At 40.6% G+C, this 21,771-nt stretch overlaps 1 protein-coding gene across 1 annotated transcript in view; it reads left to right on the forward strand.

Annotated features, from left to right (window-relative positions):
- LOC128736245 (uncharacterized) overlaps positions 1 to 21,771 on the forward strand; it is an 87,807-nt gene that overhangs the window by 64,279 nt on the left and 1,757 nt on the right. The window lies entirely within an intron of this gene.

Genomic DNA, 21,771 nt, shown 5'->3' on the forward strand with positions numbered 1-21,771 from the left:
AAAATATACGGCTACTTTACTGCTAACCTTCTTATAGTGCTGACAATGTTTATTTGCAGCTGATTGCTAACATGAAGAAATTGAGTAGAACTTTTCCTGCCAATTTACAACACCTATGCAGTCAAAAAGCTTATATACAGCAACGAGCAGTATAAAATGCCAGATATGCCAATAAGCGGCTGACTTAATGCAAATGTTAAGGCTTATTGGTTATGTACCTGGGTAGTAAACCAATCTACCTAAACCTTAAACTACTACGAAAAATCAACAAAATTCGACTCAGAACATTCGGCATAACCAAAGGCGGAGAAATAAGGACAAGGAACAGATACTTAGTACCTGGAACAGGATCGCTAAATTTCGTGCGTGGCGACAGGATGTTGCAGTTCGGCATTATGGCACTGCAGAAGATCTGTCGCAAGGGCGAGGGGGTATGGAAGATCCGTGGAGGCAAGGCCCAATTTTGCCAAAGCGGTGGAGCGGCCGATGCGCTGGGAACGGGCTTCGTAGTGATGGGTAGAATGTAGGATCGCGGAACCCAAGAAACATTTCTAACGCCACTTGGTTTTTCTCGAATTTTATAAACCTTTTATTGCGGTATTAATCATCACCTCTGGTTTTATTGTGGTATTGCGCAATACCAAGAAGATACGAGTCCATCCATACTTATAGCTAGCTTTAAAACCATAATAAAACTGTTAATAAAGCAAATTTATAGTGCTTGCTATCATGGGCGTAGCGACGGGAGGGGGGGGGGTGTTTTGGGGGTTCAAACCCCCCTCCCAGGAGAAAATTTGTTATACACTTTCAAGCTTGAAATTTCACTGCCAGCTGTTGTTTAAAGCACAGGAAAATGTACGGGGCTGATTGGACGATCCCCGTCGGCGTCGTGAACTTGGAATTCGGTGGTTCGTGCTGTTTTAAGCCCCATTAAAGCTCAAAGTAGGCCCGTTGTCCTGCTTGAATATGCCGCTGGATCTCCTTATTTGTATTGTTGTCCGCGGCTACCAGCGATCCCACATACACGAGCTCATCCAACACTTCTGGTTCGTCGCCGTCAACGATTACCGTCTGCGAAAAAAGCACGTTCGTCTCATTTGGTCCGCGTTAAGATGAAATTAGTCGTCATCGATTCTGCCAATTTTAAAAGCAGTTTTTTTGTTTGAAAAAAAATTCTGTTCATGAAAATATATATTCGCTGTGCAGATTGGCAGGAAAAATGCAGTATTTATGTTTTTATAAACAGAATCCCGCTTTTGTACCCAAAAACTGCTTCCGAAATTGGGCTCTCCGACGAAAAGTTAATGACTGCTAATTTCCCGTTAAATCAGACCAGACCAAATCGCAAAATTTAAAAGAATGAGTTAATGACAGCAAACGATCAAGAATTTTCTAAGCTACATTTTACTCTAATTAAACTACATAAATGTTGCAAACAGCCAGTGTTATGAGATGATTTCGAACAATTGATAGCTACAAACCATACAGAGCAACAAATTTTGAACGCGTTTTTCTCGAAATAAGATTTTTGTCACTTGAAACGGTCTGACTTAACAGCGACCATTTGAGCTATTATCATTCATGTATTTGGTCTTCGACGCGTTGTTTTAAAGCTCAATTCTGCTAGGCTCCGCCTTCAGTCTAGTACAGATAGCCTTGGTCGTGGCAAAGTTTCTATTACCTGCTTAGCCACCTAGCAAAGTCATCTGCTTAACCAAGAAGTTTGCTACATTTGCTGAGAATCAAACTTCTCTTTTTGAAATCTGATTGTCGGATCACCTTAAGAGCGATGTTAAGAATGATACAGGATAAGTTGATCTTCAGCACCTTCGCTGCGTCTCGAAGAGACTCAGTTCTATGGCCTTTAACAGCCTCTCCCAGCCGAGATTCGAACATACAACGTACCTCAATTCTGGCTGGGAAGCCATAACTTTATCTCTGTTATTTCAATTTGATTTTTGGTCTGATGAGCAAAGCAAAGCCGTGGGATTAAACGTCCTTTCTAAGACTTGGCCCTTCTTCATCGACAGACTTCGCAGTCGGCTACTAGAGTACAGGACAGTTACGGGGCTAGTGCAAAAATCCTACTAACTCTTACTGACTCGAAACCAACTAAGCGGCATTTGTCTGATGAAGAACACTTAATTTCAACCAAAATAGTTTTTAACTGAAAATAATTTTCCATTTTCTGAATAAGCTGCTTACGGTTACGCTATGTCAGATTTTTCTTGTAAACCCCCCCCCCCCCCAAGGAACTTTTTTGGCTACGCCCGTGGCTTGCTTATATTACCACGTTAAAACTGGTTGGCTGCACCACGTCTCTTATAAACTTATGGCGTTGCAATACAAAATGGCGCACCAATCAAAATTGATCCTGTCACGGTTGCTTGTCAAACCGCAATAAATCTGCTAGTTTTATAGACCTACTAGCTGACCCGACAAACTTCGTATTGCCACAAATTAACCTGTGTTGTACATAAATCACAATGTACATGGCTGGTAAACGGCTGAATAATGCGTACCGTCGGTGCCTTGTGCACGTGTAGGCATAAAATAGACCCTACAGTGGTTCATAGCCTCTTATTCAGCAACTCCTATTCCTACCGCCTCGTGGTACCAGCCGGGATACGAGCAACTTTGGTGGAGATCGGGTAACCAACCCCGGTGGAAGCCAAGGTCGTATGCTGACAGGAAAGGAGGGCTCTTTCGAGCTTCGTTGGCCCTCCGGCGAAACAGGGGGTTGGTGTAGCAGGCTTTGCAAGCCGTCACCACAAAAAATATTAAAGCATGGAACGAAGAACAAATATATTCTTACTGGAACAATCGGAATAGACCCACGCGACGAAAAAGGACTATGGATTGGAAACTCGGGACGTGGAACTGCCGATCTCTCAACTTCCAAGGGAGCACTCGAGTGCTCTCCGACGTATTGAAGAGCCGCAAGTTCGACGTCGTAGCGCTGCAGGAGGTGTGCTGGAAGAGCTCAACGGTACGTACGTTCAGAGATGGACATACCATCTACCAGAGCTGCGGCAACACACACGAGCTGGGTACAGCTTTCATAGTGATGGGCGAGATGCGGAAACGGGTGATTGGGTGGTGGCCAATCAATCCTCGAATGTGCAGGTTGAGAATCAAGGGCCGATTCTTCAACATAAGCATCATCAACGTGCACAGCCCTCACCTCAGAAGTACCGATGACGACAAGGATGAATTCTACGCGCAGTTGGAGAGTGAATACGACCGCTGCCCAAAACATGATATCAAGATCGTCATCGGGGATTTCAATGCTCAGGTCGGCCAGGAGGAGGAATACAAACCGGTGATTCGAAGGTTCAGTGCACACCAGCGAACCAATGAAATGGGCCTAAGACTTATCGACTTTGCCGCCTCCAAGAATATGGCCGTACGTAGTACCTTTTTCCAGCACAGAATCCACCATAAGTACACCTGGAGGTCACCAAATCAGACAGAATCACAGATCGACCACGTTTTGATCGACAGTCGGCACTTCTCAGACATTATCGACGTCAGATCCTATCGAAGCGCTAACGTTGACTCGGACCACTACCTAGTGATGGTTAAGATGCGCCCAAGACTCTCCGTTGTGAACAACATTCGGTACCGACGCCAGCCTCGGTTAGATCTCGCGCGGCTGAAGCAGCCAGACGTCGCCGCAAACTACGCGCATTCACTCGAAGCTGCACTGCCGGAAGAGGACGAGCTGGACGAAGCCCCTCTCGAGGACTGTTGGAACACTATCAAAACAGCCATCAGCAGTGTAGCGGAGAGCTCCATCGGGCATGTGGCCCGGAATCAGCGGAACGATTGGTTTGACGATGAATGTAGGAGGGTGATGGATGAGGAGAACGCTGCGCGGGCGGCCAAGATGCGCAGTGCCACACGTCAGAACGTGGAAAGACACAAACAGAAGAAGATGCAGCGAAACCAAATCTTTCGGGAGAAAAAGCGCAACCTGGAAGAGCAGGAATATGCGGAGTTGGAGCGGCTGCATCGTTCTCAGGAAACGCGGAAGTTCTACCAGAAACTGAACGGATCCCGCAAAGGCTTTGTGCCGCGAGCCGAAATGTGTCGGGATAAGACTGGCAGTATTCTGACGGACGATCGTGAGGTGACGGATAGGTGGAAGCAGCACTTCGACGAACACCTGAATGGCGCCCAGGCGGAAAACCATGGCGGCGGGGAAAGCGATTTCGACGGTGCAGCAAACGGGGAAGAGGTGCCAGCCCCAACGATAGGCGAAGTTAAGGAGGCCATCATGCAGCTAAAGAACAACAAGTCAGCTGGAAAAGATGGCATCGGAGCGGAGCTTATTAAAATGGGACCAGAAAAGCTGGCCGTTTGTCTACACCGACTAATTGTTAGAATTTGGGATACAGAACAGCTACCGGAGGAGTGGAAAGATGGGGTTATCTGCCCGATCTACAAAAAGGGCGACAAGTTGGACTGTGAGAACTATCGAGCGATCACCGTTCTCAATGCCGCTTATAAAGTGTTGTCCCAAATCATTTTCCGCCGTCTATCACCAATTGCGAATAGATTTGTGGGAACTTATCAAGCCGGCTTCGTCGAAGGTCGGTCTACAACGGATCAAATATTTACACTGCGGCAAATCCTCCAAAAGGGCCGTGAATACAGAGTTCCCACGCATCATTTATTCGTTGACTTCAAAGCCGCATATGATACCATCGACCGGAAAGAGCTATGGAAAATCATGGACGAGAACAGCTTCCCCAGGAAGCTCATCAAACTGATTAAATCTACGATGGATGGTACGCAGTGCTGTGTTCGGATTTCGGGTGGATTGTCAAGTTCATTCGAATCACACAGAGGGCTTCGTCAAGGTGATGGTCTTTCATGCCTGCTGTTCAACATAGCGCTACAAGGTGTTATGAACCGAGCGGGTATCAACACGCGGGGCACGATATTCAACAAATCTAGTCAATTCGTCTGCTTTGCCGATGACATGGATATTATCGGCAGAACATCTATGGCGGTGGCTGAACAGTACACCAGGCTAAAGCGCGAAGCAGAAAAGATTGGGTTAAAGGTAAATACGTCTAAAACAAAGTACATGCTGGCCAGCGGAACCGAGGCCGAACGACACCGCTTGGGCAGTAGTATATTGATCGACGGCGATGAGTTTGAGGTAGTCGATGAATTTGTCTACCTTGGCTCACTGGTAACGGCGGACAATGATACCAGCCGTGAGATTCGGAGGCGTATTATCAGCGGAAGTCGTGCTTACTATGGGCTCCACAAGCAATTGCGGTCGAGCAGACTAAGTCCCCGTACAAAGTGCACCCTGTACAAGACGCTTATTAGACCGGTTGTTCTCTACGGGCATGAAACATGGACAATGCTCGAGGAGGACCTGCGAGTGCTCGGAGTTTTCGAACGACGAGTGCTAAGAACGATCTTCGGCGGCGTACAGGAGAACGGAGTATGGAGGCGGAGGATGAACCATGAACTCGCACAGCTCTATGGCGAACCCAGTATCCAGAAGGTGGCTAAAGCTGGACGGATGCGATGGGCAGGGCATGTTGCAAGAATGCCGGACAACTGCCCTGCAAAGATGGTGTTTGCGTCAAATCCGGTAGGAACAAGACGACCAGGAGCGCAGCGAGCAAGATGGTTAGACCAGGTGGAGCGAGATCTGGCGGAGAGTACTCGGTGTCCGAGGAATTGGAAAGCGGTAGCCCTCAACCGAGTTACATGGAGAAATTTTGTTCAACAGGCTTTGTCTTAGGACGGCAAGCCACCTAAGTAAGTAAGTGTACATAAATCATGAATCTCGGATGATCTTTGTCACAATCTCGAGTTTTGCAAGCCCCCCAGTGGAAGGCGCTTCCGACGGCGGGTCACCGGCAACACTCGCGACCGTCTCGTCCTGAATGATCTAGTGTTACTATAGATAGTTTTTGTGGTCTTCTACTGACTAATGTTTTATGGAAGAGTCTCGAATTTCTCGAGTTCGATTAGTTTTTGAGTTTCGCAAAAATTTCTGTTTTATTTGTATGAGAGTCCATATCCCCCTACCACAAGGGTGAGAGGTCTCTAACTATCGTAAAATAAATTCAAGACTCCAAAATCTCCCACATGCCAAATTTGGTTCCATTTGATTGATTAGTTCTCGAGATAAGAGGAAATTTGCATTTCATTTGTATGGAAGCCCACCCTCTTAAAGAGGAGATGGGCCATAACTCGCTTTCTAAAGAAGAGATGGGTCTCAATTCACCATAGAAAAAAATCTTGCGTCCAAAACCACTTACATGTCAAATTTGGTTCCATTTGCTTGATTAGTTCTCGAGTTATGAGGAAATTTGTTTTTCATTTGTATAGGAGCCCCCCCCCCCTCTTAAAGTGGGGAGGGGTCCTTATTCACCATAGAAAATATTCTTGCCCTCAAAAACTTTCACATGCCAAATTTTGTTCCATTTGCTTGATTAGTTCTTCAGTTATAAGGAAATTTGTATTTCATTTGTATAGGATCCCCCCCTCCTAAAGTGGGTAGGGGTTCTAATTCACCATAGAAAATATTCATGCCCTAGAAAACTTTCACATGCCAAATTTGGTTCCATTTGCTTGATTAGTTCTCGAGTTATGAGGAAATTTGTATTTCGTTTGTATAGGAGCCCCCCCTCTTAAAGTGGGGAGGGGTCCTTATTCACCATAGAAAATATTCTTGCCTTCAAAAACTTTCACATGCCAAATTTTGTTCCATTTGCTTGATTAGTTCCTCAGTTATGAGGAAATTTGTATTTCATTTGTATAGGATCCCCCCCTCCTAAAACGGGGAGGGGTTCCAATTCATCATAGAAAAAAATTTTGTCTCCAAAAACACCCACGTGCCAAATTTGGTTCCATTTGCTTAATTACTTCTCGAGTTATGAGGAAAATTGTGTTTCTTTGGTACAGGAGCCCCCCCTCTTAAAGTGAGGAGGGGTCCCAATGTACTATAGAAAATATTCTTGCCCTAGAAAACTTTCACCTGCCAAATTTGGTTTCATTTGCTTGATTAGTTCTCGAGTTATGAGGAAATTTGTATGGAAGCCCCCCCTTTTAAAGAGGAGAGGAATTATAATTCCCCTTATAAAGAGGGGAGGGGTCTCAATTTACCATAGAATAAATTCTTGTCACCGAAAACACCCACATGCCAAATTTTGTTCTATTTGCTTGATTAGTTGTCGAGTTATACAGAAATTTGTGTTTCATTTGAATGGGAGCCCCGCCTTTTAGTGGGGGGAGGGGTTTCTAACCATCACTAAAACCTTTCCTGGCCCCAAAAAACCTCTAGATGCATACTTTCATGCCGATTGGTTTAGTAGTTTTCGATTCTATAAGGAACATACAGACAGACAGACAGACAGAAATCCTTCTTTATAGGTACATATAGATTAAAACGCTAATACCCTGACCAAACAGTTTTTTTGCTACTATTATGAAGAATATCAAAGTTCAACACCAACATCATTTTTTATGCGAGGCCATATTGCCATATTCTAATATATTTTGTTTTGGCTCGCAAACAAAAATTCATCAAAGTAAAGTGTTTTGCGCAAATAAAGTTATTATCAATGGGTTTTCCTGTCACAGGAAATTGAGTTTGACTAACTAAATATTTTTATTTTATTAAATCAACCAGTTTTTGAAAATTGCAAAATTTCAGTGGCACGTTGATGTTATCAATCTATCATATCAATATGCACGATGAAATTTAATGCGCACATGCTGTTAACCAACGGAATTGCTTGAAATTTATTAAATATTCTTTGGGATATTTTATTATGGTCGCTATAAACCAAATCGATCAGAATGATATGTCAGTAAAACTTTAATTTTTCTGCGCCCGGATATATTTTCAAGTTGACAAAGCTGGCGAACTGATATTTAGCTTTCGCCAGAGTGAAAAGCGTAAAGCTTTATTAAATTATGGCGGTGGCTGTCAAGGAGCGAACGCTTAATCGGTTTTATTACTGCTTTCAGCAGAGCGTGATACGATGTACTTGAGTTTATAACCTGATTCTTGTAGAGGTTATGAAAACATTCTGAGGAGTGGGCCCCTTGGCCAGAAATCGGTTTTATAGCGGTCATCAGAAATTTGTCTATGCATTGATTGATATCTATACCTATAAAAATGAATTTCTGTCTGTATGTTACTTATAGACTCGGAAACTGAAACGATCGACGTGAAAATTTCTATGCAGAGGTTTTTGGGGCCGGAGAAGATGTGGGGTTTTAGGAGGCAGTAATGTTTTCTATGGTGAATTAGGACGCCTCCCCCCTTTAGGACGCCTCGCCCCTGCTCCCAAACAAATGAAATACAAATTTCTGCATAACTCGAGAACTAATCAAGCAGATGAACCCAAATTTAACATGTGGGGGTTTTACGTGGCAATAAATTTGTCTATGGTGAATTAGAACCGCTCCCCCTTTAAAAGGGGGGCTTCCATACAAATGAAATACAACTTTCCTTACAACTCGAGAACTAATTAAGCAAATAGAACCAAATTTGGCATGTGGTGGTTTTTGGAAGCAGGAATTCTTTTTATGGCGTACTGAGACTCCTCCCTTCTTGAGGAGTGGGGTCTCCTATACAAATGAAACACATATTTCCTCATAACTCGAGAAATAATCAAGTAAATGGAACCAAATTTAGCATGTGGGGGATTTTAGAGGCATGAATTTATTTTATGATGGTTTGAGACCCCTCACCCCTGTGGTAGAGAGGAGGATTCTCATACAAATAAAACAGAAATTTTTGCGTTATTTAAAAATTAATCAAACTCGGGGGGACAGCTCCCCTGCAGAAATCACCTCTGTCTAGGTTTGTTTGTTTTCCTAGGTCAAATGACCTCTCTTACTTTCCTTCAGTTGGTTTCGAACGAGCAACATCGAGCAAGGATCACCCCTGCGAAATGGTACGTTCCGTGAAAAGGTTTTCTGTGAAATGGTACATTCCGCGTAAAGATTTTTCGTGAAATGGTATTCCGCGAAACACTAGATTCTGCGTTGCGGTCAACCGAGGTTTGGTTTTCCGCAAAATGGTATTTGGCAAAATGTTATACAATCACGCCGAATACTCCAATGCTATACGTTTTATTTTATCTGGTTAAGCAATGGGGGAGTTGTTTTCTACTTTACTGTGAATAAAAATTGAAAATTTGTATATTAAGCTGCCCATGCTTTCATAGTTATTCTTCAATTCTAGAAAAAAGTAACGGAATCTTTTCGTCCCAACCGTTCAGTAATTATTTATTTTGATAAAACCTGGACCAAGTTAATGTACTAAAAGTAAATAATTGAGCCTACACGAATTTGATGTCCTAAAAGTAAACCGTTAAAGAAAAGATCGCAACCATCCCTTTCCTTCAACCAATAAAATGCTTTAATAATCGCTTGTTAGTGAATTCAAAGTGAACGGATCGGAAGGTAAGTGTGTTTGAGTGAAATCAGCACGAGAACTTTTGGAGTATTCATTAGATCCATCCAAGAAATAATGAAAATTAGAGTGGCTTTACTTACTACGACGGCAATTAGAATTAAATTCTATGCCTACAGACTGCAGTCTGTATGCCTAGTCTCGTGCATTAGTGTTTTATAGTATCTATACTATAGAGCAGGTTGAGACATGAAGAGGAAAGAGTGGAAAATTGGGTAAGGGACGATAGCAGCAAATTGTTGAAAAACAACATCAAATATTTTACATTCAAATTACGCAATCGCTCATAAAAGTGTAATTTTAGATTGAATCGTTTCATTGTTTTCGGTGCACTTATAATGAAAGAATGTGCCGAAGATACCGAAGCGATTCAATCTAAAATAGCACTTTTATGCAATCAGAAATCGGAAACTCGCTCTACCGTTTATTTTCAGTTCTCATGCAAAGCTGATTTCATTGGGATTTTATGTCGTGTATCGATATGAGAAAAGAAAAATATTGCCGCTATCTGGAAAGCGATTCCCAGCGATTGGCGCGCCGTGACGCGAGGCACTGCGTCTACGCCAGTTGCCGCTATATGCTATGTAAATTAACATTAATTACTAATCTGACGAATGCTTTCGTTGCGTTTTTTCTTTAATCGTTTCTGCGTTTGCGTTTGTTAATTGCGGTTCTCGTAAAAACAAAATAAAAACAAATGCAATGAGCTAGTAGCAGCATATGTCGCCTCAATTAAAAAAATATAAAAATAATGGTTCCTATCTATCAATGGGTACAATATTAAATGCGATGATAAAAATTAGTTGTTTTTGTTATTAAGATTTACATTTAATTTTTTTAACTTTGTCAGATCTAATACTAACTAAGACAAACAACAATATCCCTCTCATGGAATATTGATATAGTAAATACAGGCTTGACTAAACAGTTTTCTTCTGCTCCAAAAACCGATAAAATAAACGGTTGAAATCTCAAGTGCTGGACTTCACCTATATTTGCACCGTCCGCTGATGGACGCTGTACTGCAGAGTATGTTGAAATGAAGTGTCCCACCTATGATTTCAATTGCTACAAGCAGCTAGGCATATTTTCAGTCTTGCCCAGCAAAAAAGCAAGAGTGGAATACAACAATCTACCGGACGAGAATCGGATTTTCTATGTTTAAATACTATAGGAGGAGTGTATTTTGTATAATCTTTAGTTTATACAAAAGTTTTAGTGTTATCATTTCAATGATTAGGAAACGATTTTACACCCCAGAAGCAATGCTTTGAAAGACTAATTGGCTACAGGTGGATAAAGTAATTATTATTAACTTCTATTGATTCAGGTTTCTGATTAATTTATTCTGATTAAAGGACGATAATGTTTGCTTCTATAAGAACAGATTCCGTCAGAGGTTTTTTAAAAAAAATTCCCGGTATAATTTAGTATCAAAATTTATGAGTCAACTAGATCTTTCAGATTCAGTGGCTGCCAAAAAATTAATTTAAATTTACTTACCCGGGATATTTTTTTTTAAATTTTGAATGTTTGTTGGTAGTTGCTTTGAGGTTATGAGATGAAAGATCTAGGATAAACATCCATAAAGCCGATTATTGAAACCGTTGAAATGTTAATTGATGTTCATATTTTACGCAAAATATTTTCTCTACATCAAAATACTTACCAGTCTGGAAGCTCCCATTTTATCTTGGTAATCATGGTAAAGTTTACCCCGTTTGACGGCACTTCTGTGTTGAGAGGCTCGTTAAAAATACAGCAGCCACCGAACGCGAGAGATGAGGTCAGCTGAAACAGTATAGCCAGTAAGCAGTCACGGACTTGGTGCATGCATCACGTGTAAATAATGACAACATCACCTGGTCACTGGGGTATACATATTGGTGAGCTCAGGATATGTCTCCAGTCACGGTAGAAGAATGTTGAGAACCGGTTCCAATGCGGTAGAGTAATGTCTGTTATTATCGTTCGTTTGTTTAATTTATTATAGTCATTTTGAAATTGTGAACCGTTAGAATCCTTCGCATAAAATGCAATTTTATTGTAGAGAAATTATAACTACTGCAACAAAATGGACGCTCAACAAAAAAAACATTAGAACGCTTGTCTGTTTCAGATTCTATTAATCTATAATAAAACAACTTTAGTCATATGAGTACTTTAGCATTGGTTACTCTCAACCACGTTTTTACTATATTAATCAAATTTACCCATTTTAAATGTCATCAGTTTATGAAAATCGATACAATAATCGTGGAAAAGATAAATGCATATAATTGTTGCAATCAAATTTGGAGCACGAATTTATTTTACATTTCAAGTTCAACTTTATAGAGCTTATTATTATACACATTGGTTAAAAGCTTAGATACCTTACATGAGGAAGATTACAACACAGTGAAAAAACACAGATAAAACACAGTAAAATGTCACAAAATCATTTCAAAGTCTCGTTTTCGTTCCGGAATCATAACAAGTGTGACAAATAATTCTACCGTCATTATTTCAAACAATTTTTTTTCAGTATATGAATAAATGAATTAAAATGATGTCCAATACGCATTATCGTACCATTTATATTTTATTGCGTGCTTAGCTTCGTCTTGTGGAATTTTCCATCTTGAATACTAATCCGGCGGAAACCTTTAGGTGCTTGCTTGTTAACACCTGATGCTTTCAGTATATTTTTTTGTTAAGTCGTGATCTATTAGTTACTAATGTATCTACCACACAGCCTGGTTTTACAGCGTAGCCAGTGTCTACTATTTACCTCGGCGCGCGGCGGCACTCTTGATGAAAGTTAATTATTATTGTTTTGCTTTTAACTAATCGACATAGGGGAACTGGGGGTAAAATGAACAATTACCATTATGAATTTCAGTGGCAGTTAAATGGAAATTACCATCGGCGTCAGATGTCAGCAATTATTATTTACTTTTTCAATTTTTTTCACATTAGAAAGCTTATGATCACCACATATTAACTCGAACAGTTTGAAATACTCCTAGGAGAAGAAACCAATTAATTTCGAACTGATTTTAATCGGTTTACGGTAAATTTGGCTACCTGTTCATTTTACCCACAGTTCCCCTAAATATTGGGTTTAATTAGCAATCCATTATAGCTCGCGTTCGCTGTGTATTGTTACACTTGGTTGGACGGATAGCTTTTTATATTACGGTTCTTATAGGGAAAATTTTCTGCTTTTGATTGACCTTTCTAACACTGACGAACTGGCATGACACTTAGAAGAAAATCCTTTAAAAACCATCGTCCTGCACATTTTGCTTGCACACTAGCACCCTCTGTTATGCATGTTGCGGAGTAGCTTGCATTTGCATGGTTTTATGCTGTAGGGTTTTGTACATTTGAATGGTTTTATACTGAAAACTCAAAGCAACAGTCGCGCGCCGCGGTGTGGCCATGTGGCGAAACATGTTTTTTTAAATGAGTGGTTTTTGATTGGACGATGGAATTATCGCGAGTGTCTCGTCTGTGTTTCTAAGTTACTACAAAATCGGAAGCTGATTTAAACGTCAAACGCAATCCAAAATGTATGAGGAATTTTCAAAAATACAGTTTATTTCCATATAGCTATTCATTTTCAACACTTGGTAGCAAATATTTCCTGTAAAAATTTACTTATTTCTCCAAGATGATTAATTTAATTTCAAAAATCAATGATGCCAGTTTGCTTTGTTTTCTATCCACCCGGCTATACATTATATAGTGGCTATACTTTCTAGGTTTGGGAGGTTCTTGGAGGACTGTACAGTTTTCCGGGTCATCGAATGTTTAAAGCGACCGACTGATTTTGTTGCCCGATTTATTTTAAGTTATGTTTCCGGGGCTCCGTAGCCGCAAGGTTACCGAGTGTGTTTTGACAAGTGAGTGGTCGCGGGTTCGAATGTTAGTAGAGTCATGCCATTCGATGCCAAGTGACATCACCATGGGTTTATTTTTAGGCTCCTCATTACCGTTCCTTCATGCTTAATTCTATATTACCTCAATGTATGTGCAAACGCTGAGCGAGAGAAGCCAGCTCAGTGACAGATTGATTGTTTACGTTTTCTTCTTCTTCTTCTTATATTTGATGCAGAAAATGCAAATAGTACCATTTAAATCAAGTCAGTATGCTCGCGCTCGGGTTTGTGAGGGGGTTGAAATATCATCGCAAATAAATACTTTTCCTGTTTTATTCATTCAGGCTAACCCGGTTCGCGTTAACAGTTCGGTCCAAAAAAACAACCCCAGCTGTCTCCTCTCTCTCAGTGCAAACGTAAATAAATCTCAGACAACAGACAGTCGTCTTGTACTCACGAGATGTGATAAAAATCTCTAACCTCCATTTTGAAATATTTGTGTGCTGTCATGCTACCGGGCGCTCGCATCACTGAAGCGGGCGAACTCTTATTGTCAATGGCTGTTACTGCTTGTCAATGCATTTTCTACGTTTTCACCAAAACATTTCACAGTTGCGATAGTAACCAAAATATTGTTTACTCTATGTGCGAAATCTAACACAAAGAAATCTATAGGAGATGGTAGTTATTATTGTCAAACCATTGATTTTAAGCTGTTTTAAACTATTTTATCCTGAAAAATCCTATAAAAGCAGAAATATCCTGAACCAAACGAGGAGGAAAGCTGCGGTAATGAAATATCGTTCTACTAATGAATACAAACACCCTTATTCTGCGAGGCGAGTGACGTGACTATTTTGGATTCGCCGCCAATCAGGTGACAATTGTCACCTAGGTGAATCGCTTTGTCACCAAGGTGACACGGTTTGTCACTTAGGTGACAGGGGTTTGCTACCTAGGTGACACGGTTGTCATCTAGGTGACTCGACCCGTCGTGGCGAGTCACGGCGAGTGACAATAGGACACCATACGAACCGTTGCTTTTCAAGAGATGGGGCTTTTCTAGTGGTAGTAAAATCAAAATTTCTCACTTATTTATGTTTACCTACCTGAAAAACAATCACTAATCATATTTTATTTGTGGTACAGTTACTCTGTTATACTTAATTTTCATGACTTCTGCCTAATTTTGATAAAAAACAAACATTTCCTGTACCCCTCTATAGCATCTTACTACCAGTCATCCGAGAGCCCTAAGCTAAAGCCTTATAAAGATACATTTATAGGGCTTTATGATAAGCCTGGCCGAGAGCCAGAAACTGATATGTTTGCGACATTTCAATTCAAAATTCAGCTGTCACGGAAATGCGCAATATGCGTTACGAAGTAACGACATCTGTTGTATTCAACAGGGAAACATTGATAGTTTCAAGCATACTCTCACGCATGGCGCATGATGGAACACTAGCGTCAACTTCTGTTATTTAGAAGCGGTGTCCTATTGTCGTATTGAGTCACGTGACTCGCAGAATAAGGGTGAAAGCATGAGTTTCATGACGATCAATATATTCATGAAGCGTGATTTTGAAGTGATTTGACATAGCACTTTGACAAAGCGGTGTGAACCAACTGAGTGATAGTTATTCTCTGCAGAGTAGCATAGAGGTTTCTGACAGCTCAAGCACCCACATTAGCGAACACGAAATACGCGTGTACATACATGATGTTTGTGTCATGTTGGGGAACAGCAGATGCTGGAGGAACAAACCGAAAAATAGCGATTATTAGTTGTGTTGCGTTGCTCCGCAACAGTGCCACACTGTAGAGCACATATTTTGGTCAAAATTTTCATCCTGTTTCAAATTCAAACACACATTTTGAAAATTTGCTGACATTCAAGCCAGCGGATATCGAAATTCATTCTGTACCTTGGTGACAAAGGAACATTGGCGTAGGTAGAGGGGTGCCTGAGGGCCCCTCCACAATCCTGCAGGCCCCCTCCAGAAATTTTCCCCATTGGAATTCTAAAGCCGGACAAAATTCAGTGTAGGGTACGGGAGGGTATTTCCAGCACGCTACTAAATTCGGAATACATTACCTTTTTTTGCTGCGCTTTCTCTAATAAAAACTTTGCCGCTATATAACAATAACTGAAACGAATGTAGCATTCATAAGCTTTAATTTGTTATAACTATTTTCATAAAAATGTAAGTGTAAATGTAAATGTAAATTTTCCACTGGCACGTAATCAGGCTGATAAAACCAGCAGCAATCGCATACGCATATCCGCTCTTGATGATGGTTTGGAAAACACACAATTATGATCACGTTTACTTATTTTAGCAACTAAACAGCTGTGAATATGTCACAGAACAATTCTACTTCTTTTCATCACGGAAGAACACAAAAATTCCCCTCTGATATGAAAATATAAATCAATTTTCATTCACTAGCAATCTGCAGCATTTTACTTTTAATTTCAGCATATGGTGCTTTATTTACACTACTACCAAGATGTGATGCAGTTGCTTCTGAAACTCTTCTATCGTGTTGACATAGCTAGTATTTGAGTGACAACCACTTGCTTCTGGTGCTAATGTATATGTACAATGTAATGATACACTAGCGCCAGCAGCAAGCTGTTATCACTGGAAAACTAGTTATCTTCAGTGAGCCGGTATCTAGGCCATACCGACACATTATCCATCGGTCTCACTTTTGATCTTTTTGACTTTTTGAAAAGCATCTAATCCCTGTGCAGGCTATTTCGGCCGGTCGGATTCAAAAAACACAGACACTACTATAGAAAATGGGCCCAATTTAGCCGCAGCGACTTCTCGCGACTATAACTCAAATTCAGTATCGTTTCATTAAGACTAAAATACACGCTGATATTCAGTAAATATTATTCTATCAACTGGTATAAAAATCTTGTCTCGAAAGAATATAGTTTCAACGTAATTCCTGAATATTGTTTAGGCTACCGCTTAACCGTATCCTATATGTTCCCACTGGGTAGATATTTTCTTTTTCACTAGGAATCGCAAGCGCGTAGTTGCCGTCGTCGTCAGTGGCCGTCAGTAATCTAGTAACCACCGCGGTGTCATGGTGTTTCAAGCATTCGCGTTTCCATTCAACTCGATCTTGGGCCAATCGTCGCCAATTTTTCCAGTCCCAGAAGTCACAAAACACCTTTCGACCTGGTCGAGTCATCTTGTACGTAGAGCCTCCATAGCCTTTTTCATCAGATGACGATGGGAATCTCTCCAAACAGTGCCTGTAGCTCGGGATTCATACGTCTCCGCCACTCTCCGCTTTCAGTTTGTACTCCGCCAAATATCGTCCGCAGTACCTTCCGCTCGAACACGGCAAGGGAGCGTTTGCCCTCCGTGACCAGTGTCACAGCTTCAAGTCCACAAAGAACAACTGTTCTTCGTACAGTGGCGTATGTATCTTGATCGTAGCGTTATGCGACGGGCAAAATAGGTCCGATTTTCCGCTCAAATGCGTTGCTAGATTTCCTTACTAGTGTTGTTGTTCGTGGTCACCAGCGATCTCAAATACACAAACTCATCTGCCACTTCTGGTTCGTCGCCGTCAATAGTTACCGTCCGTGGAAGGCACGCATTTATTTCCTTTGAGTCTCTTTTTTCATGCATGTGGTCTTCGACGCATTTACGTTTAGCCCAATTCTCCTAAACCTCGCTTTTATCGGATCACTCCCTCACGAGATATGTTGAATAGCATGCTAGATAAGCAGTCACCTTGTTTCAACCCTCGCCGCTTTTCAAAGGGTTTCGAAAGTGTTCCCGAGATGCAAACGAAACACATCACTCGATCCATTGTAGCTCTGATTAGTTGCCTCAATTTATTCGGTAAAACGTGTTCGTGAATTATCTGCCATAGCTGATCTCAAACGAGTGCATCGTACGCTGCTTTGAAATCAATAAAGATGTGATGCGTGGACACGTTGTACTCCCAACATTTCTGCAAGATCTTACGGATGGTAAACATTTGTCAAATTTTTTGGAAGGCACCCCCTAGGCCCCCTCCAAAGAAATTTCCTAGCTACGCCAATGCAAAAGAATGCATCTCTTTTGTCTACTCTTCTTGTTTGCCTTATTTTCAAGCACCAACACACAGATAACTGGAAAGCTCTAAAGAGATTACTGACATTTATCTTACTCACACTGCGCCGCGTATATGTAGGTATACGCGATTTGTATATTGTATTCATCGCGAAATTTTTTTCCAAGGCGAAATCGTTTCAAGATACACACAAACCACCAATACAGTCACACACACTAGCAACCTTTATAGGGTAATAAATTCTCAGTTTGTTTACCTTTTTGTTTGTTTACCTGTTTACCGGTTTGTTTGTTTGTCTATTGGAAAAAGTACATCCCATCGTCAAATTAACATTCGCGGACGAGAAATCCAGCTGGGCTGGTAACCCTACAAAACCATTCGATTATTGCCGGCTCTAAAACGTGTCCTATTGTTCCTGCATGCTATCAAGCGTTGTAGTTGCCCAATTAGCACGGGTAGTCTGATTCTCTAGCTGGCCGGCAGATCTCCGTCGAATGGATTCCAATGGAGCAACAAACAAATCACGACCGTAGCTTCCGAGAAGCGATCACGATTTGCTTTTGCTTTGGCTGGTGCACCGCCCGATCTAATACACATTTCTGATTCGTTTAGCATGATTCATGCTTTTCTTATGAGTTCCTTTTAGGGATTTCAATTTGATTCTTCCATGTCTTTGTTCATGAAAAAACAAACGGTTTTATTATATAAGTTGAGAGTCTTATCTACTGAAATGCATCTATCTAACGATAGTGAGGAGAAGTGGTAAACCATTAAAGATCACGAAAGATGTTTTCCGAGAAAGCGATTATTCTTAACGCGAATGCTATAAATCCGAATGAACATAGAGCAAGCAAACCCGCGGAAGAGTGGAGACAACTTTCGATTTCTATAAGACCGCAGCGCCAACAGATTACAGTCTGAGGAAGGGCGATTGTCCTAAGGTTTCCTAGAAAACCGCAAACCGAGATGTCGTATTGTTGCTTTCCCCATTTTTTATGTTCGAATAGTAAATTATGGCATTCAGTTGACACGGTAACTTACGACGCCGTTGATCTTTCTTTGTCATTCAATATTTATATTGGATGCTGGTGCAGTCAGTGTTGGTACTTTTGGGAGGATGGTACCTTGGATGGCAATGAAGTTAGACAGAAAAAGTAATGAAAAAGGTTCAATTTGTTGATGAGCTCAAAAGAAGCTGCCACTGTAATTCACGATTCACTGCAGCTCGATATAAAGATGTCAATAGGGTGTAAAAACCCTACAAATATTAGTTCCTTCGCAACATGCATAACAGAGGGTGCCAGAGTACTAAAGATTACTTTATTTATTGCGGTTTAAACAAAAACGACAGACAATCTTCCAAAAAGTCCGAAAAAATGTGTTATTCGAATTCATGGGAAAGCTAAATACAAATAAATTATAAATTTTTGAATATTTGCTATATTTATTTTTTCTTTATTGTTTTTCTTCGCCGGATTTGAAGTCTAAATAAAGATTTCAAACTGTGAATGGGAAAAGCCGATATGAGTAGAGATTTTTCTCATTCCCAAATCAGCATAACAACCCTTTTTGGTTGACAATGGTAACACACATAAGCACAAACTTAATCAAACATAAAAACATAAATTTCACTTTAAACTGTGTTAATCCCAATTCTATTCTTGAATGTATTCATCGATTTGGAAAAGTTGTTAAATAAACAAGCACATCACGACCTGAATTGGTTTGTGTTGCCCATATTGTGTGCAATGAAAAGAAGACCGAAGAAATCCTCGGAATCTACGTAACCAAGGTATACGGTTCACATCTATCATGTTTAGAAGTTCAGGAGCATCCAACTTTCATTTCAAAGGTAGTTCTGGATACGTTTCTCCTTTTGCATAAGGTTTTGACGCTTAGCAATTTGCAACGTTACTCATAGGGTTAGAGATTTTGATGGTCCGACCACGGGAGATCACGACTTAACGCGGAACTGATAAATCTCCGTTGTACGGTTTCGATGCTTGTTGATATGAATATGAATATATGGTACTACCACCTGCCTTAGCAGAACATCCGTTCATAGCAATGAGCCTATCATGTCAAAAAGAGTTGAACATATTCAACGATTGGTCATGCTTCCCAACTCTTGTATGAAGGGCCAAAAGGGAATTGGTCGATAAGCAACATCACATACACGTACCAGGGATTTAGAGAATCTCCTTCCAAGGGCTAAGTCACCTGAGTCAATCGTTGAATAAACCGTCTTAATGCAGAATGACTCAAGCAGGTGGGGAGAAGAGCCCGCTCATTATCCACGATGTGTTGTTAATCGGGCCAAGATTAACCCTAGAAAGTTGACTGTTTCACTCTCCCTAGGCCCACCGCTTCAAACAAGTGCTCTGATGGTCCCTCCCTCTTCCCGATTCTAGTTTATTTATGAAATGTGGTATATATGGGTAAAAATAGAACAATCTCACCAGCAGTCCTTCGAATGGAATAGAGTTGCGTCCTTTTAGTTTCCATAAATGCTTCTAATAATTAATTTAATTTTTCTTCTGGTATCCAATATCCATGTGCAGTATTAACACTCGTATTTGCCAAAGTTTTCACTATAAAGCAGTAAATGCTTCATAAGCTAAAACGAAAAAAATAATTAAAATAACTTATATTATGCTTACCAGATCGTGTGGCTCCACCGTCTGCCCAAAACCTCGATTATGAGATCAGGCAGCCGGGAACCACACAGTATCGCACCTCCTAGCTTGGCTACTCAATAGAGCATTACCGGATATGGCCACGTGGAGGCGCTAGGTAGGGGCTTGGGATAGCTGGAGCTATATTGGACGCTCCTCATTTGCCTTCCCCATTTCATACCCGGTTTCGATGCTTGTTGACCAAATATTAGTGAATGGACTTCACACCACGGAGGCCGTCTCAAATATAGAGCGCACCAACGACAAGTAAAGAGCTCGCAAACAATATGAGTCACTGACATTCAGTTCGACTCCTAGGTCCTTATAGCAACTCGACTTAGGACCCGTTTAAACCAAACGCGTCGATTTTATAATTGTAAAAAAGGTGTTTTGCTTCGAGTGAAGATGATGACAAAGTATTTGTAAATACTGATGGTCAGGTTGTCAAAGTAACGCTATTTAACGCTTTAATAGTAACGCTATTAAAGTTAAGTTAAATTGGTCAATAAAGCCTTACAGTAGTTTACAGTCTTCAGCAGATCGTATAGAGACAAATATCTTTAGATCATCAGCGTATGTGAGCAGCGTATCAGCTCACAAAACTAACGTTATTCGAAAACATATATTGAATAGTAATGATCCTAGGTTGCTTCCTTGTGGAACTCGAGATTGATTGCAAAGCTGTGCGACTCAGTAGAGCATAATTTAACTAAGGGTTGTCGATTTGTTGGATAAGTTCGAAGCCAGCAGAAGAAACCATTAGAAGCTCCTGTACGGTTCAGTTTCCGAAGTAGGATTTGGCGGTCAATGCGGTCAAATACAGCTTTAAGATCGGTATATACTGTGTCTTGAGGTGCGTCTTTTATCTGACAAATGCAAACAGAACTTCAGCAGGTTCGTATTAATTGTCCTTTTAAAGCACGTTAATTAATACGAAATATAAAATTTTACTTCACTGAACAGCATCTCTCCAACGATAATCTCCAACAGGTAGTGGTACCTCGATAATTTGCTATGTTTCTCTCATTTTTTTAATTTTTGTTTAAATTTAATTTTATTTCTTCTAGGGAAGGAAAACCCATTTTAGTAAAGCTTCTTTTAAGTCTTTTCTCCAGTAGGCACAAAACCTTCAATCGTTTCACAATGCATGTACTAGAAGTAGACACTCCAGTGAGCTTAATTGCTCTTTTAAGGAAGTGCGGTAAACTAGGAACTATCACAATTCATTATTTTTATGAATATGATTATATGACAGGATAAATTGAATGCCTGGTGATTATGTATATCGGTACACTCAAGTCTTTTTTTACGTAGGACTACGTCAAGAGTCGGTGAAGAGTCGACTGCGAAGTCTGTCGATAAAGAAGGGTCCAGTCTTGGAAAGACGTAAAACCCAATGTTTTGCATTTTACAAACCGGTCGGTTATGAGCCCTGTTTTCACTGCTTAATTACTCTCAGCATTTGCCACTTTGACTCGTCCGGGATGCTAAATTGACAGAATAAGCAAATAATTTTACACTAATTATTTAAAATTTTTACGGAGACCATTCCGTGTTACCAATATAAATGTTGCCAAATCTTACAGTTATACATTTTTTTAGGATTGTAATATGTGACGTTAAAAAAACTTTTTTGAAATTTTTTAAAAATAATACCTATACAGGTATACCTCGATAG

The sequence above is a fragment of the Sabethes cyaneus genome, chromosome 1, assembly GCF_943734655.1.
Source record: "Sabethes cyaneus chromosome 1, idSabCyanKW18_F2, whole genome shotgun sequence".
Classification (NCBI taxonomy): Eukaryota; Metazoa; Arthropoda; class Insecta; order Diptera; family Culicidae; genus Sabethes; species Sabethes cyaneus.